This window comes from Zonotrichia albicollis, chromosome 9, assembly GCF_047830755.1.
Source record: "Zonotrichia albicollis isolate bZonAlb1 chromosome 9, bZonAlb1.hap1, whole genome shotgun sequence".
In the NCBI taxonomy this organism is placed as follows: domain Eukaryota; kingdom Metazoa; phylum Chordata; class Aves; order Passeriformes; family Passerellidae; genus Zonotrichia; species Zonotrichia albicollis.
In genome coordinates this window covers 14,765,387-14,783,765 of record NC_133827.1, presented here as the reverse complement: position 1 = coordinate 14,783,765, position 18,379 = coordinate 14,765,387, and the positions used below count along the sequence as shown (strand labels likewise).

At 51.2% G+C, this 18,379-nt stretch overlaps 1 protein-coding gene and 1 long non-coding RNA gene across 2 annotated transcripts in view; both read left to right on the top strand.

Moving 5' to 3' along the window:
* LOC141730043 (uncharacterized) overlaps window positions 1-18,379 on the top strand; it is a 511,185-nt gene that overhangs the window by 162,867 nt on the left and 329,939 nt on the right. The gene's annotated exons all lie outside the window — the stretch shown is intronic.
* LOC141730125 (uncharacterized) lies at window positions 16,440-18,125 on the top strand. Its single transcript, XR_012581573.1, has 2 exons — window positions 16,440-17,459; window positions 17,596-18,125. It is a non-coding gene; the product is annotated as an uncharacterized LOC141730125 (long non-coding RNA).

Below are 18,379 nucleotides of genomic sequence, written 5' to 3'. Positions count from 1 at the left end.
GGGATGGAGAAAAACGCGTTAGCTATATCAATGGTCGCGTACCACTTTGCTGCCTTGGACTCCAGCTCGTACTGCAGTTCCAGTATGTCCGGTACAGCTGCACTCAGTGGTGGAGTCACTTCATTCAAGGCACGATAGTCCACAGTCAATCTCCACTCTCCGTCAGATTTTCGCACGGGCCAGATAGGGCTGTTAAAGGGTGAGTGGGTTTTACTGACCACCCCTTGGCTCTCCAGCTCTCGAATCATCTTGTGGATGGGGATCACAGCATCTCGATTCGTCCGGTACTGCCTGCGGTGCACTGTTGAGGTGGCAACTGGCACTCGCTGCTCCTCTACCTTCAAGAGTCCTACTGCATATGGGTCCTCTGATAGTCCAGGCAAGGTATTCAATTGTTTAATACCCTCTATCTCAACTGCGGCTATTCCAAAAGCCCACCTGAATCCCTTAGGATCTTTGTAATAGCCATTCCGGAGAAAGTCTATGCCCAAAATACACGGAGCCTCTGGACCAGTCACAATTGGATGTTCCTGCCACTCCTTCCCAGTCAAGCTCACCTCAGCTTCCAACAACGTCAACTGTTGTGATCCCCCCGTCACTCCAGCAATGGAAACAGGTTCTGTCCCCACGTGTTCCGATGGCATTAAAGTACATTGTGATCCAGTGTCAACCAATGCTTCATAGTCTTGTGGCTCTGATGTGCCAGGCCATCTGATCCACACCTTCCAAAAAACCCGGTTCTCCCGTGCCTCTTCCTGGCTGGAGGCAGGGCCCCTCTAAGCCAGATTGTCCTTCTTTCCTTGGGCATATGCCTTGGAAGTTCCTTCAAGGGGATCGGACATGTCATCGTCATCGTCATACTTAACATCTCGGCTACGAGCGACCGGAGCTGCTATCTTTTTGGTTATACTTTCTCTTCTCTTCAAATCACGCACCCGTTGTGCCAAAGCAGCGGTGGGTTTTCCATCCCATCTTCTCATGTCTTCTCCAGACTCACGCAGGAAAAACCATAACTCAGCCCGTGGGATGTACCTTCTCTCCCCATCAAAGGAGCGCCGGCGTTGGACACCAGGGCTTCTAATTTGTACGGCTGAGATTTCAATAAGGTCCTCCTTAATCTCTTCCCGGAGTTTCTTATGATTCTCCTCTATTTTGTCTTCTAGTTTCTGCAGTCGGGTTTCCACTGCTGCAATTCTGGCATGAGTTGGGCCATGCACAGCATCTGCGTACGCTCGAAGCTTCTTTGCCATATCGAGCACAGTCTCATATGTATCATCTCGCTTCATTATTGCTAGGGCGGAAGCGTATTCAGGTGGCCCAAGTCGCACAAGTTTCCTCCACATTATCGGAGTGCATGGTACCAGGTCCGGATTCCTAGTTGTTGTGTCATCTGAGAAAACGAGCTCTGCGACCGCCATCTCTCTCAGGCGTTGGATCCCCTGTTCTATGGTCTTCCACCGTGTCTGCTGCATATAGAGATCATCAGTACACAGGTACCGTTCTGCTACGCTTCTTAGGACCCGTTCCCAGAGGCTGTGAGGGTTAGCCCCCCTCATCACACCTTGATCGATGGCAGGATCATGTGACAGGGATCCCAAATGCCTCACTTCAGTACCATCCAAAATCGTAACCTCCCCTGCAGCATCCCAAAGGCGGACTAACCAACTAATAATAGATTCGTCAGGTTGTCGGCTGTAATCCTTTCTTAGGCCTCTGAGGTCCTTCAGAGAAAAGGAGTCAATATTGGCTCCAGATTCTGTGCCCCTTGATGTGGCCTCTGATTTTGGTGAGGGTCCTTCTTCTGCATCATCGTCATCATCCTCCACCTTCCGATCGGTCTTGTCTTTACACTTTCCACCTCTTGTATTAGCTGCAACAGCCATGGTTTGGGGCCTATTGTCTGATTCAGCTGCTAGCCTGGAGCCTGGGATGTTAGCTGCAGCCTGGGTCACTGGGATAGTAACCAACTTATCTCCCTGTTCCCTTTCTGCTATCTGCTGCTCCACAGTATCTAGCAGAGTACGGTAAACAAACGCCAAGGCCCAGCTCACTACAGTAATCCTTTCTTCCTTAGTATTACCATGGCACTTCTCCCTCAAATACTTTGCCACCTCGACTGGATTCTGAATTTGATCAGATGGAAAGTCCCAGTCTATAGGATCAGAAAATTCCTTTAAAGTGTGGCCCATATCTTCCCATTTCCCACTCCAGTCAAGATTTTTCCTGCTTTGTTTTACTCCTGAATCAGGAGTCTCTCTAACCCCTCTAGAAATCTCAGCTTTCATTTTATATACACTCCAGACAGTATAGACAAGGCTTAATAAATTAAATGCCAGAAAGATGGTTTCTTTCAAACTCAGGGGAAAGTCAGTATTTTCTAATAGAGATGTCAACAATTTGTAGGAGAAGAAGGAAGACAAAGGCTGAAAAGCCCCTTCCTCTTCTTCTCCCCAAACAAACTGAGTACACAACCATGACAACAATCCATACATTCCTGAAATAAAGTCCAGCACTGTTATCCGACACATCATCACACATAAGGCCAGCACAATGATTATTCTGGTTAGTGCCCCCCGCTTACAAAAGCTACTTATTAGGGACAACATCAGAGCTATTTTGGGGTAAGGAAATAACCCTAGGGACCACAAAGGTATTAAAACTTCAAAAGCCCCTAGGGACCAGAAAAACCGGCAAGCTTCCACTCCAAATGACATTATGAATCACCAATATGCCCACAAAACAACCAAAACCAAAATATTATTGTTATAGGTTTTTTTTTCCACTGTTTTTGGCCTCCGCTTTCCCGGCCAACGCACCAAAAAATTATTGTCCTGGTTTAGGACAAATTAGGGGAAATCTCCAAGAGGGAGCCCCCCAGAACAAAACAAACCTCCAACCACCCCTCCCCCAACACTGGGTTCGGGAAGGAATTTCTCGGAGGAGCAAAGTGGAAAACAAAACCTATTTATTTACAAGTAACAAAAGAACACTCCCCAACACAAGAAAAGAAAAGGGACCAGACTGTGTTGTGGAGGGCGCCGAATCTTCTCTAGCAGGCTTCGGGTGTCCTGGAGCTCGCAGGTCCGATCCGGAGCCGGTCCAGTATCTTGGGGGAGGGTAAGAAAGAGAGAGAGAGAACAAAAGAAAAAGGAAAAAAAAAAACAGCGCAAAAGCAAAAAGCAAGCAAGCAAGCAAGCAAGCAAGCAAGCAGCAGCTAGCCAAAGCCAAGCAGCCAAAGCCAAAAGCCAAAAGAGACTGGTCACACCCCCCCCCCCCCCCTCCTCTCTTCCCCATCCCGCCACAGCCAGACTGCCGGGGGGGGGGGGGTGGGGGAAAAGGCACAGCTGCCAGACATAACACACGATATTGGGATAAAGGCTGTCACCCCACGACACCTGCTCTCCAGCAGATCCACACTCACACCCAGCTTGGTGCCATCTGCAATTTGTGAATGGTGGACTCGATCCCCTCACCCAGATCATCAGTGAAGATATTAAACAGGACTGGGCCCAGCACAGATCCCTGGGGACACCACCAGTGCCTGGACACCAGCTGGGTTCAGCACCATCCCCACCACTCTCTGGGCCCAGCCTCCAGCAAGCTCTTAAATCTCCCAGCGAGGAGGGAACCTGCCCAAACCGTGGGCTGCAGCTTTTCCAGGGTATATTGTGTCAGGATCCATCCTAGTGAACAGATGTCCTGATGGTTTGTAGGAATGATTTCAGAGTGCAAAAACTAACACAGTACAAGGGGGTTTGCAGTGATAATCAAAACAAATGCAATTTTATTGAAATAACCACAGCAAAAATGCAATAGAGGGATTAAGGGAGAGAAAAAGATAGAGAAAGAGAGAGAAGAGAGAGAGAGAGAGAGAGAGGGAGAGGGGATATAGCTACCAATACAGAGACAAAGTCCTTTGGTCCAGTCCAGTCAAGGATCCACCTGTTACGCTGGGGAGATCTCAAAATCTCTAGCCAACTCAGAGGTTTTTATTACTGAAAATTGTGAGAGGGGGAAACAGATGCAATAGGGAACAGATGTAACAGGTAGTCTATGTTCTCCGCAGTAAATGAGAGCCATTGTTTTCTTGCTCCAGTGGTCACAACCCGCAGGCAAACATCTCGCTTCTGTCAGCTTCCCTCCCCCACACACCTCCCCTGGGCTGCGGGTTTCAGCCCCAGTCCTTGGAAGGAGCAGAGGGGCCTTTTAGGAGTTTCATGTCTCAGTCCTTGATGGAAAAGCTTCCCACATCTCCGTCTGTCTGTCACGGTGGTTGTAAAACAGGTGAGGGTCTTCGGTGGGAGACCACCTGAAACTCAAGAGAAGTCCAGCCAGGCCAAGAGATGGGACAGCTTCCAAAGCTGCTATTGTTGCAAACGGGGCACAGTGCCCCCTTCTTAGCATACAGCAAACACACCAGTGAAAACAATAACTTAACACTGAGCTTTCAGGTCTCAGGGCCTGTGGCGTGTGACTTTTCTCCTTCAGAGCCAGATATAGACGGGGGGGGGGGTCTTCTCTTCAGTGGTCTCCCAAGGATGATCGTGAGGCAGATGAGGCAAAATTCTGACAGACTCTCACACCCAGTCACCCCCAGCATGCACCCAGTCACTCCCACTTCCTCCCAGTTGCTTTCAGCATGATTCCAGTTGCTCACAGCCACTCCCAGTTAATCCTAGTATGATTCCAGTCACCTGCAGTGTGATCCCAGTCTCACCCAGCTGCTCCCACTGTGATCCAGGTATGATCCCAGTTCTTGCCAGAATAGTCCCAGTTGTTCCCAGTTCCTGCCAGTAGGATCCCAGTTTTCCCTAGAATAGTCCCAGTCCCTCTCAGTGTGGTCCCACTCACTCCCAGTTGCCCCCAGCATGGTCTCAGCTGTTCCCAGTGTGGTTCCAGTCCCCCCAGTATGGTTACAGACACTCCCAGTATATCCCAGTGTGCCCAGTAAGGTTCTGGTTAGCTCAGAATGATCCCCATCTTTCCCAGTTCCTCCCAGTTACCTCCAGCATGATCTCAGTTTTGGCAGTTGCCTGAAGTAAGGTCCCAGTTGTTCCCAATATGATCCCAGTTATGGTGTCAGTCCCCTCAGCATACTTCCAGTACCTTCCAGTTGATCCCAGTTCCTCGCAATGTGCCACATTTTCCTCCCAGCATGGGCCCATTAGCTCCCAGTGACACCTATCAGGATCCATTCTCATCTGCTGTAGTCCCAGTGGCTCCCAGGATGATCCCAGCTGCACCCAGTCACGCCCAGTGTGGTTACAACCACCCCCATTATGATCCCAGTCACTCGTAGATCCTCCCAGTATGATTCCAGTCATGCTCAGAGTGACTCCCTGTCACTCCCTGTGTGGGCCCAGTTGCTCCCAGTCACCTCCAGCATGGTTCCAGCCAGAGCCAACACCTTTCCAGTCACTCCCAGTCTGGTTCCAGTAGGATCCCAGTCACTCTCAGATACTCCCAGTACTATTCCTCTCAATCCCAGTATGATGCCTGTCAGTTACAGTATGACCCCAGCATGGGCACAGCTGCTCCCATTATCATCCAGTGGGGTTCCAGTTGCTCCCATTTACCCCCACTGTGGTTTCAATCACTCCCAGCATATTCCAATTACTCCCAGCAGGTTCCCAGTTAGTCCCAGTTGTCCTCAGTTGCTTCCAGCCTGATCCCAGTTGCTCACAGCCACTCCCAGTCACCCTCAGTGCAGTCCAAGTATGACCCAGTATGATCCCAGTTGCCCCCATCATGGTTCCAGTTGCTCCCTGTTCCTCCCAGTGTGATCCCAGTTGAACCCTGTTGTCCCTTCTATAGTCCCAGTCACTCCCCATGTGATCCCAGTCCCTGCCAGCATGATCCCAGTCATGCCCAGTTGCCCCCAGTGTAGACCCAGTCACTCTCACTCACTCCCAGTTGCCCCTACCATGGTCCCAGTTCTCCCCAGCATGGTCCCTCTTGTTCCCAGTCATTCCCAGTATGATTACAAACACTCCCACTACATCCCAGTTTCCCTCAGCATGTCCATGGTTCTTCCCAGACTCACAGTGATCCCAGGAATGTGCTTGTTATCCCAGTATCATCTCAGTCATGCCCAGTATATCCCAGTTGCCTCCATCATGCATCCAGTCATTGCCAGTTCCTCCAGTTGGCTTGCAGCATGATCCCAGTTTTTCTCAGTTGCTCCCAGTAGCCCAAAGTGTGTTCCCAGTTGCTCCCTTTCAATACCAATAGGAGCCTAGGAAGCTGCAGTATGATCCTTGTCACATGCCAGCACTCCCAGTATGGTCCCAGTATAATCCCATAACTTCCAATCACTCCCAGTAGAGTCCCAGTTGCCTCCAGCTATATCAACCCAGTCACTCCCAGTATGATGCTACTTGCTCCCAGTTGTTCCCAGACCCCCCCAGTATGGGGAATGATTTGCAGGGTGTGTTCCCAGTCACTCTCAGACACTCCCAGTATTAGTCCAGTCCCTCCCAGTATGATCCAGAGATGATCCCAGTGTGCTCCCAGTCCCTGCCAGTATGAACCACATGGTGCCCCACATGGTTCCAGTTGTTCCCTTTCACCCTCACTTTTGTTCCAGTCACTCCCAGTCTCTCCCAGTGTACCCCAGTTCCTTCCAGCACATTCCCAGTCACTCCCAGTTCCTTCCAGCCTGATCCCATTTGCTCACAACCCCTCCCAGTCAGCCTCAGTGTAGTTGCACTCACTGCCAGTATGATCCCAGTCACCTCCAGCATGATACCAGTTCATCCCAGTATAAGCCCAGTGGCTTCCAATCACCCCAGCACGCACCCAGTCACTCCCAGTTCCTCCCAGTTGCTCCTTGAATGATCCCAGTTGCTCAGAGCTGCTCCTGGTCACCCTCAGAATGATCCCAGTCACTCCCAGTATATCCCATCTGTCCCCAATATGGTCTCAATTGCCCCCTGCAGGCTCTAACTCCATCTCAGTATGATCCCAGTCTTCCTCAGTGTGATCGCAGTCTGCCCCGGCATGGGCCCAGCTGCTCCCAGTATGATCCCTGTGGCATCCCAGTACAATCCCAGTCACTGAAGGTGTTGACCTTTGACATCCCTGCAGGTCCCTTTTGGTCCTAAAACAGACTTGCAGAATCCTGAAACAAAGAACTGCTAAAGAAAAATCACTAATAACTATTTAAAAAAATCCATTGATAATTATCAAACAATATTGAGAAAATTTCTGGAATGCCTTGGCCACTGTCCTTAATTGAATCCCTTGGGCTGAGTCTGACTCGTGGCTTTCCAGTACTTTGAGCTGGTAGCTCTGTTCACCTTTTTTATTTTTTTTCCCCAGAAAGATCAGCAGCAGCAGCAGCAGCAGCAGCAGAGGGTTTTTTGGACCTGCACCACTGGGTGGGACAGAATCCCTGGCCCCAGTCTGGGTGGGTGGACCAAGGACCCCAGACCTGGCCCACAGAACGGTGCCCCGGACCCGGGTAGTGGGATCACAGCCTCAAAACCCGGCAGTGGGCAGGCCAAACAGCCCAGACCTGGCCTGCAGGGCAGGGTCTTTGTTCTCACAGCCCACCTCCACCGTGCTGCCAGTGCCTTGGCAGCAGGAGTGACTGAATGCTTTTTCCCTCTCCCCCCAGAACCACCAGTGCACGCCAGCTGGGAAGGAGAAGCTTTCCCAGGCATCTCCATCCCGGCTCTGCGGGTCTTCTTTCCCTGAAAAAGTCAGCGATGCTCGCTCTCCAACACCCCCACCCCACCCCGCAATTCAAATTCCAGTGTTCCCGCTTTCTGCTCCTTCGGCACAACCCTCACTCCCTCCGGGCTTGTGGCCAGAGGCAGCGCCTCTGGGAGCCACATCCCCCACGCCACTGGTGCACGTAAGGGGAGTCAGGCACCCCAAATCCCAGCAAGAAGCCCCTGACCAAACGTGGATCAGCCTGTGAAAAATGTTGTGTCCCAGAAAAACACTGAGTTTGAAAGTTTTCAGCTGGGAGGCACCGGCTGTCAGCAAATGAGCCGCACCTTCCCTGAGGGACTGGCCAGCGTCCCCTTCTTCTCTCCCAGCTCCCACCACAGGAGTGTTACAAATGAGAAGCTTGACTAGGCCCATATTCAAGCAGCAATCAAGTCATTAATTACTATGGTAAAGTATGAGCAATACAGTGCTGGGTACAGTGGGGGAAGTTTTCCCTCCAACTGCACTCCAATAGTTGAGGCTTACAGGTATTTATAGGGGTGCTCATCAGCTTTCTCAGCAGTTTCTATTTCCAATTTTTATGTCACAATTCCATACCTATTTTGATTTAGTTTTTCTCAGGATGTATCCCAGAAAGGAGTATCCCCAGATGGTGGTGGTTTGGTTTCTGAAAGAACAAAGAAATCTCCCAGATGGTGTGGTCCAGAATCCAGATGTGGGTCCACCTTTTAATTGCAAGGACTATAAACCTCATAGCAGTGATGTCCAGCTTCCCTTGGTCAAAACTATAAATCCTTCAGTTGATGTTCATCTTCCTTTCTTAGACTGCTTTTCACAGTTTTGTTAAGGTGTGAGATAAGCATGCTTCCTTTTATATATTCTAAAGCTATAGTTTCAAAGATCCTTACTACAAGCAATATTCCAAAATTATACTTTAAAAGGTGATTGCAAAACTCTTTAAGGCTTAGCTACAAGCAGAAAGTTCCTGTCAAAAAGCAACATCCTTAACGCTTTAATTCAAATGTTCCTAAACCAACTTAAGACTTATAAAGGTTAATTACAAACAAAAGATAGGTTTAAAGGCCTTGTTCCATGCTTTACCTCCTCAGAAATTATTAGAATTTGTCTTTATAACTGTCCCATGGTGGGTTTCCACACATATTACAATCACAAATACCATGTTGCCTGTATGTACCTGATACGAAACACAGCTTTGTATTTCACAGGGGGCACAGGGACAGCTCCTGTGAGAAGCTGCTGGAGGCTTCCACCGTGTCTGGCACAGCCACTTCCTGGTGGCTTCAAAGATGGACCTGCTGCTGGCAAAGCCTGGGCCAGTTACAAATGGTGGCAATGCCTCCATGATAACAGATTTAAAAAGAAATCAAAATAGAGATTGTGGCACAATTTTAACTCCAGTCAGAGGAGAGCACAAGGAGAACACGTAAGAAGAACAACCCTGCAGACATCAAGGTGAATGCAGAAGGAGGGGCAGGAGGTGCTCCAGGCCCTGGAGACCCAGGCACCCTGCAGGAGAGCCATGGAGAGAGGGGCCCTGCTCCCAGGCTGGAGCAGCCTGTCCCTGGAGGAATGCACCCCCTGGAAGAGTGACCCATGCTGCAGCAGTTTGGGAAGGACTGTTGTCCCTGGCATGGACTCACACTGCAGCAGTTTGCAGAGGGCTGCTGCCCCTGAAATGGACTCACATGGGAGAAGCTCCTGCAGAACTGTCTCCCTTGGGAGGGACCCACAGTGAAGCAGGGGAACCACTCCTCTCCCTGAGCAGGGGCAGAAGCCATGGGTGATGAACTGACCATAACCCCCATTCCCTGTCTCCCTGCACTGCTGGGGTGGGAGGTAGAGATGGAAGGAGGGAGGTGAGGGGCTTATTTTATTTCCCCTTTTCATGCTCTGATTTTGTTAGTAATAAATGAATTTCACATCTCTAAGCTAAGCCTGTTTTTCCAGGACAGTATTTGATGAGTGATCTCCTCCAGTCCTTATCTCTACCCATGAACCCTTTATTAAATTTTCTTTTTCCAGCTGCAGAGGGGAGTGAGTGAGCAGCCCACATGGATGCCTGGCATTTGGCCCGGGTCAACCCACGACACCTTGGTACCACAGGGTCACAATGGACCCTTGGTTCTATGGGGTCTCATTGGTTCCATCAGGTCCTGCAGGGCTACTTAATGCAACAAGGCCCCAAAGTTTCACAGTGGTCTCCAGGATTCCATGAGGCCCTGCAATGTCAAAATGGACCTTTGGATCCACGGGGGCCCAGAGTGTCACAATGAGCTCTTTTGGTTCTACAGCTTCACAATGGCCCCTCGGTTCCATGTGTCCTGCACTGTTTCATGAATCCTTAGGTCCATGGGCTCTGTAGTGTCACAATGGTCTCCTTGGTTTCATGGTGCCACAGTTGCCATAATTTCCATGGTATCACAACTGCCCTTGGATCCCTAGAGGCCCCAGAGTGTGACAATGGCCCCTTGCTTCCATGATGCCCTGTAGTGTCACAATGGTGTCCCTGATTCCATCAGGCCCTGCAGTGTCACCATGGACAGTTGGTTCAATGACACTCCACAATGTCACCACCGCCTCTTGGTTCCACAGAGCCCCACTGTGTCACTGTGGTCCCTTTGGTTCAAAGGCTCAGAAGTGCCAGAATGACCCTTTGGTTCCAACAAGCCTTGAAGTTTCAAAATGGTCTCCATGGTTTCATGAGTACTCCCTGCATCACAAGAGACTCTTGGTTCCCAGTTCTTCAGTGTCACAATGGGCCCTTGGTGCCATGAGGTTTGGTAGAGTCCCAATTGACTCCTCAGTTCCATGAAGCTTTGCTGTGTCACAATGCCCATGGTTCCATGAGCATCCATGGTGTCACCACAATCTCCTTGGATCCCCAGTATCACCATGGTCTCCTTGGTACCATCCAGGCCTTCTAACAAGAGACAGTGAGCCATTTTGTGCCTTAGATGAAAGGCTGCAGAACTCATGGTTGTGAGGCTGCGTCACTGATGAGAAACAAAAACCACCTGAATCTGAACGCCAAATATCATCTCAAGTACCTTCAATCCCAGCCTGGACAGAGGTAGAAAATACAAACAGAAATTCCACAGTGAATCAAAAACAGGGACCATATTTTGAATGCAGGCAAAATGCATTCAAGTGCATTCGAATGCACTCGCTATGATGGGGAGGTGATAATCCCCTATTCCAAGAGTGAACTTAGGAAGGGCTGACTATTGAAGGAACTGCAGAGAACCACAATATAAGAAAGGAAGGTGGCACAGGCAATTCTGGAATAGGGACACCAGAAGGCAAGAGCAGGTGAACCAGTGCAGTCGCCACCAAGAAGATCACGTTCACACGCAGTGGGCAGCAACCCCATCAGGCCGTGTCACCATCCCCTGGTACAAGGGGGGTCACGATGGTTCGTTTCACTGATCTCAGGGTGCAAAGACACACTGCAGGGGACTTTCAGTATTAACCAAAACAAATGCACCTTTTATTGAGTGCCCACAGCAGATCCAACACAAGGATTAGAAAGGAGATAAAGGATAGAGAGACAGAGAAAAGCAGGGGGAGAATAGCTGCCAACAGAGAGATGAAATCCTCGTGGTCCGGCCAATAGATCCGTCTGGTCACATCAGGGAGAGTCTCAAAGCCTTTGGTTAACTCTTTTATAATCTACCGCCGGGAGGGAGCAGGACAGCACATGGAGGGAACAGTGGAGAATAAATCCATTGGGAACAGGTACAGACAGTCCAGGTCTGAACAGCACAACCAGGTGCCAGCAGTGAGTGGGGCCCGTTGTTTCAGGACTGGTTCCTATGGGAAACATCCCGCTTCCCATGGCAGACATCCCGCTCCAGTCAGGCCAGCACCCCTGGGTTAGAATTTGAAGGATCTCATCTCAGTCCTTGGGGGGCCTTCAATCTCCGTCCTTGACGGTGGCTGTGAGGCAGATGAGGGATCTTGGACCATCTCTAACAGACTGACATCCCAAAACATAGTAGTAATTATGCATTTCCCCTTAAAAATATAAGTTTTAGAATTAGGAAAATTATAACTATTTTTCTTATTTATAATACTATTATTCTATATTTGTAATAAGAAATTTTAATATTTATATCTAAAAATCCACAGCTTTTCAGCAAGCAAAAAATTTATTGGTCATTAGTTCTAAGTAACACAATTACCAACATTAATTCATTGAGAAGTGTGGCTATTGATTTTTCCTTCTTTATGCTAATCAGTCCTATTTTAAATCCTTTTGTTATCTTTTTTATCATTTTCAAAGACAGGATAAAAGGGGCCACTTTGGGGTCTGTGGAGACATTTCTGGGGCACATTTGGGGCAGTTTTGGGTCTGGAGAGGGAATTCAGAGAGAACCTGAGGGTCTGGAGGACACTTGGGTGAGCCGAGTGGGCACTTGGAGGGGCACTCAGGGATTCTGAGGGACAGTTCGGGGTCCCGGGCAGCACTTGGGAGTCCAGGGGGGCGCTGGGAGGTCAGGGAGGGGAATTTGGGGCCCTTTAGGGTCCGGGCGGGCCCTTGGGGGGCTCTGACGGGGCTCGCTGGAGCGCGGGGGGTGATGGGAGTTGTAGGCGCGGGAGGGGGGGTGTGTAATACAGTTTAACAGGGCCGTGGAGCATCACGGGAGTTCGAGGCGCAGCTGCAATGGTTCTTTAGAGGGGCGCGTGACGTGACGGGCGATGTAGTCCCGAGTGGAAAAACACTGGACATGCGCCGCGGAGCATGATGGGAGCCGAAGTCCCGGAAGTGGCTCCAGCGCTTTGTTTGGGGGTCCAGGAAGGCACTTGGCGGACAATTCTGCATCCGAGCCGCGACTTGAGATCCTCGGGGGAACGTAAACGGTTCGGGAGGGCTTGGGGGGAGCTCCGGGAGCTCTAACCGGGCTCTTTAGGGCGGGGGCACGGCAGGAGTTTTAGGCGCGGGGCTGTGTTCTGAGGGGCTCTGGGGCCGCAGTGGAGGAGAGGAGATGAATTCCCAAAAGTGGCTGTACCGGGCATCTGTGGGGTTGGGAGCACTCAGGGTATCCGAGGACGCTTTTGGGGGGTCCCGAACGGGCGCTGAGGGAGCACTGAGGGATCCTGGAGGATCTGGGGGACACTTAAGGGACAAAGGGGTAGCGGATACCGGGGGTTTTGTGGAGCGCAGGGCATGACGGGCGTTGTACTCCCGGCTCCAATGGGGCTCAATCCGGCTGCAGGGCTTGACGGGAGTTGTGGCTACCGTAGGCACCGTTCCCGAGTCTCCGATTTCTGGCGCTGATTGGCTGCTCGCAGTGATGGGCGGGAGTCTCGGCAAATGGGATACAGTAGAGGCGGGAACAGCCCATTCAACTTCTCCAGTCCCTCCCAGTACAGCCCAGTTCATCCCCAGTGCAGACCAGTACAACCCCAGTAGAGCCCTGTTTATCACAAGTAGAACCCAGTACGAGCCCAGTGCCCCTCCAATCCCTCCCAGTACAGCCCAGTCCCTCCCAATAACCCTGAGTTTATTCCCAGTCCCTCCCAGTTCATCCCAATGACATCCACAGGATGCCCCAGTGTCCCCAGTCTTCTCAGCAATGGCCCCACTGTCCCCAGTATGTCACAGTATCCCCGAGGGTCACTCCCAGTATGTCCCAGTGTCTCCCACAGCATTCCCAGTGTTCCCCAGTATGTCCCAGTCCTCCCCAGTGTTTCCAAGGACAGTTTCATTTCTCTCGGTGGCCGTGGCAGCCAAACCCAGCAGAGGGGTCAGTGCAGTGCCCATGGCCACAGCCCCTTGCAATGCCCAGTGCAGCTTGGGCTGATGATCCACCCTCACAGCTGGCCCAAGGCAGCTCTGCAGTGCCTTTGGTGGCACCTGGGGCTGGCACACACCTGAGCACTGTGTCTGTTTGCACTGGGGAAACTCAGGAGTTTCAGATTGCTGCAAAAAGTACAAAAAGGGGAAAACCCCTCTCAGGCTGGGTGCAGCCAGCTCTCTAAGCACAGCAGGGCCCAGGGGAGTGAGGACAGACAGGATGGGGCTGGGCAATGTGGAGCAAGGTTGTCCACACTGGGTCAGAGCTCCAGGCACAGCTTCTGTGAGCAGGCCAGAGCTGCTGAGGAGAGTCCCTGGGTCAATATCAATCACAGAATGCTGCAATCACCTCTGCTCTAAGGAGAAATTTAATAAAAGACACCCTTTAAAATAGGAATGTATATTTTATTACTGCTCTTTGAAATCTTTCTCCATAACTGGACTAGGAAAACTTTAATGACCCTCTCAGGGCTTTGGTGTTGTTTACATCACACTCAGTCCTTAAAAGTGTCTTGAAAAAACTTCTCAAGAACTCAAAGGTAAATTTAAACTCCAAATTTTCTTGAAGTTTTAATGGCTCCCACTGAGGGACACAACTACCTGCCTCTGCCTGCCCACACAAAGGCTCCTTCTGGGGGCCATGCTGCACTACAGCCCTGCCCTGGCAGGGAAATTCCTTTATGTTTGGGTCCTTTCTGGCTCTCCCTATCTGCCCTTTGCATTAATTCTTTCTTTCTCTGGCTGTTCTCTATTGTGCCAAAAGGATCCACATCTATGAAACTTCCCTTCAATCCCTCCCAGGTCTCCTCTGCTATCCTCAGTTTCCACTCCACTCAGCACAGAGCTGCTCTCATTTGCTATTTCAGAGGGTATAATTTACTCAGGCCTGAGCTGTAGTGAGGGATAACTCCCAACGTCACATGGAAATGTAATCCTACCAGTGTGTTGTTTAAATACAGTCACTAAATGTGAATTACAATTTACCCATTTCCATAAAACACACCCCAAGTTCCCAGATTCAGTCCTTGTTTTCTCTATCCCTGCACCCTTCAGCCAGATGTCTTCATCTTCCCTCCAACCATCCTTGCTGGGAAAGCAGCCCCTGCATGCCTTGTTCCTGTGCTGATAGTTCACAGGCACAGTAAAAACTGAATGAACCCTTCTGGTATCAGCCCAAGGCTCTGTGTGGGCAGGCAGGGGCAGGCAGGAGGCAGAGCTGTCAGCAAAGGAAGGGCCCAGCCAGGTGGGGCAGCCGGGGGATGCCGACAGCCTGCAGGGACAGAGGTGCAGGGCAGGGACACCGTGGGACAGCCTGGGCTGCACAGGGCACAGGGATGGGCAGCAGCTGCAGGACAGCCCTGCCAGAGCACTTTGGCCATGGCTGCTGGGCCTGGACCTGAGGCCACAAGGGGACAAGTGACCCTTGCAGGGCTGGGGCCTCATTGCTTCCTTGTCCCTGCTCAGCAGCCTGGCAGGGGCCGCCGCATGCTCCTGCCCTTGGCACTGCCCATCCCCACATGCCAGTGCCCATCCTGGGAAGAGCCCTGAGCAAGGAAGGAGGGACAGGATCTGCCTGACCAGGGGCTGGGGCTCAGGCCTTGGCCCTTTGCACTCCTCAAACACATCCAGCTGTGCTCAGCACCAGAGAAACCTTTGCCTTGCTTGTCCCCAGCTGTCATCACTGCCTCCAGTGTTTTGCTCTAACTGGAACCTGGGGACACTTTCCCAGTGGTGTCCCTCAGTGGGAGCCATTAAAACTTCAAGAAAATTTGGAGTTTAAATTTACCTTTGTGTTATTGACTCTCAAAGACTGAGACTGATGTAAACAACACCAAAGCCCTGAGAGGGTCATTAAAGTTTTCCTAGTCCAGTTATGGAGAAAGATTTCAAAGAGCAGTAATAAAATATACATTCCTATTTTAAAGGGTGTCTTTTATTAAATTTCTCCTTAGAGCAGAGGTGATTGCAGCATTCTGTGATTGATATTGACCCAGGGACTCTCCTCAGCAGCTCTGGCCTGCTCACAGAAGCTGTGCCTGGAGCTCTGACCCAGTGTGGACAACCTTGCTCCACATTGCCCAGCCCCATCCTGTCTGTCCTCACTCCCCTGGGCCCTGCTGTGCTTAGAGAGCTGGCTGCATCCAGCCTGAGAGGGGTTTTCCCCTTTTTGTACTTTTTGCAGCAATCTGAAACTCCTGAGTTTCCCCAGTGCAAACAGACACAGTGCTCAGGTGTGTGCCAGCCCCAGGTGCCACCAAAGGCACTGCAGAGCTGCCCTGGGCCAGCTGTGAGGGTGGATCATCAGCCCAAGCTGCACTGGGCCCCTGCAAGGGGCTGTGGCCATGGGCACTGCACTGACCCCACTGCTGGGTTTGGCTGCCACGGCCACCGAGAGAAATGAAACTGTCCTTGGAAACACTGGGGAGGATTGGGACATACTGGGGACACTGGGAACGCTGTGGGAGACAGTGGGACAGACTGGGAGTGACACTGGGGAGGACTGGGACATACTGGAGACACTGGGGCCATTGCGGAGAAGACTGGGGATGCTGGGGCATCCTGTGAATGACACTGGAGGGAACTGGAAGGGACTGGGAATAAACTCAGGGTTATTGGGAGGGACGGGGCTGTACTGGGAGGGACTGGAGGGGCACTGGGGTTGAACTGGGTTCTACTTGGGATGAACTGAGCTGTACTGGCATTGCACTGGTCTGTACTGGGGATGAACTGGGCTGTATTGGGGGGGACTGGAGAAGTTGAATGGGCTGTTCCCGCCTTTGCCACATCCCATTTGCCGAGGCTCCCGCCCGTCATCACTCGAAGCCAATCAGCGCCAGAGATCGGAGACTCGGGGACGGTGCTTATCTCAGCCACAACTCCCGTCATGCCCCGCGGCCCAATTGAGCCCCATTGGAGCCGGGACTACAACGCCCGTCATGCCCCGCGCTCCACAGAACCACCGGGTTAGGCCCCCATTTGTCCCTTAAGTGTCCGCCAGACCCTCCAGGATCCCTCAGTGCCCTCTCAGCGCCCATTCGGGACCTCCTGAAAGCGTCTCCGGATCCCCTGAGTGCTCCCGACCCCACAGATGCCCGGTACAGCCACTTCTGGGAATTCATCTCCTCTCCTCCCCCGCGGCCCCAGAGCCCCTCAGAACACTGTCCTGCGCCTAAAACTCCTGCCGTGCCCCGCACCCTAAAGAACCTTGTTAGAGGTCCTCGAACTCGCCGCAAGTTCTCTCGAACCGCTTACGTTCCCCCGAGGATCTCAAGTCGCGGCTCGGACGCAGGAGTCTCCCCCCAGAACCTTCCCGGACTCCCAAACAAAGCGTTCGAGCCACTTCCGCGACTACGGCTCCCATCATGCTCTGCGGCGCTTGTCCAGTGCTGTTCCAGCCGGGACTTCATCTCCCGTCGTGCCCTGCGCCCCACTGAGAGCCATTGCAGCTGCGTCTCGGACTCCCGTGATGCTCCGCGGCCATGTTAAACTGCATTAGACCCGCGTCTACAACTCCCATCACACCCCACGCCCCAGAGAAGCTTGTCAGGGCCCCCCAAGGGCCCGCCCGGATCCCGAAGGGCCCCAAATTCCCCTCCCTGACCTCCAAGGAACCCCCTGGACCCCCAAGTGCTGCCCCAGACCACGAACTGTCCCTCAGAATCCCTGAGTGCCCCTCCAAGTGCCCACTCGGCTCCCCCAAGTGTCCTCCAGACCCTCAAGTTCTCTCTGAATTCCCTCTCCAGACCCCAAACTGCCCCAAATGTGCCCCAGAAATGTCACCAGAGACCCCAAAGTGGCCTTTTTTACCTTTTCTGTGAAAATGATAAAAAAGGATTACAAAAGGATTTAAAATGGGGCTAATTAGCATTAAGAAGAAATCAAGAGCCACACTGGACAGTGAATTAATGAAGGGAATCGTGTTACTTAGAACCAATGACCAATAAATTTTTTGCTTTCTAAAATGGTATGGGTTTTTTAATATATACATTCAAATTTGGTAATACAAATATACAATAATAATACTATAAATAAGAAAAATAATTCAGTTAATTTTCTTCTAAGGGGAGATGAATAACTGTTTTTATGTTTTGCTACATCAGTCTGTAAGAGATGGTCCAAAGATCCCTCATCTGCCTCACAGCCGCCGTCAAGGACAGAGATTGAAGCGCTCCCCAAGGACTGAGACTGAGACCCTTCAAATTCTAACCCAGAGGTGCTGGCCTGACTGGAGCTGGATGTCTGCCATGGGAAGCGGGATGTTTCCCATAGGAACCAGTCCTGAAACAACAGGCCCCGCTCATTGCTGGCACCGGTTTGTGCTGTTCAGACCTGGACTGTCTGTGCCTGTTCCCAATGGATTTATTCTCCACTGTTCCCTCCATGTGCCGTCCTGCTCCCTCCCAGCGGTAGATTATAAAAGAGCCCTGAGTTAACCAAAGGCTTTGAGACTCTCCCCGACGTGACCAGACAGAACTATTGGCTGGACCACGAGGATTTCATCTCTCTGTTGGTAGCTATTCCCCTCACCCAACCCTCCTTTCTCTCTCTCTCTCTGTCCTTTATCTCCTTTCTAATCCTTCTGTTGCATCTGCTGTGGGCACACAATAAAAGGTGCATTTGTTTTGATTAATACTGAAAGTCCCCTGCTATGTGTCTTTAGGTATTGGAAAATAATGAAAAATAAACTACACATAGTTCATAGTATAAAATGTAGGCACCAGCCCAGGGGCAGGGAGTCTGCCTCTGTCTGACCTCTGGCAGGCCAGAGAAAAAAAATTTATAAATAAGAAACAATAAAGAACCTTGGAAACCAGAGCCGAAGAATTCAGACTCCTTCAAAACACCGGGCTGGGAAAAAGGGATTCTCAGGGTCATCCCTGACCA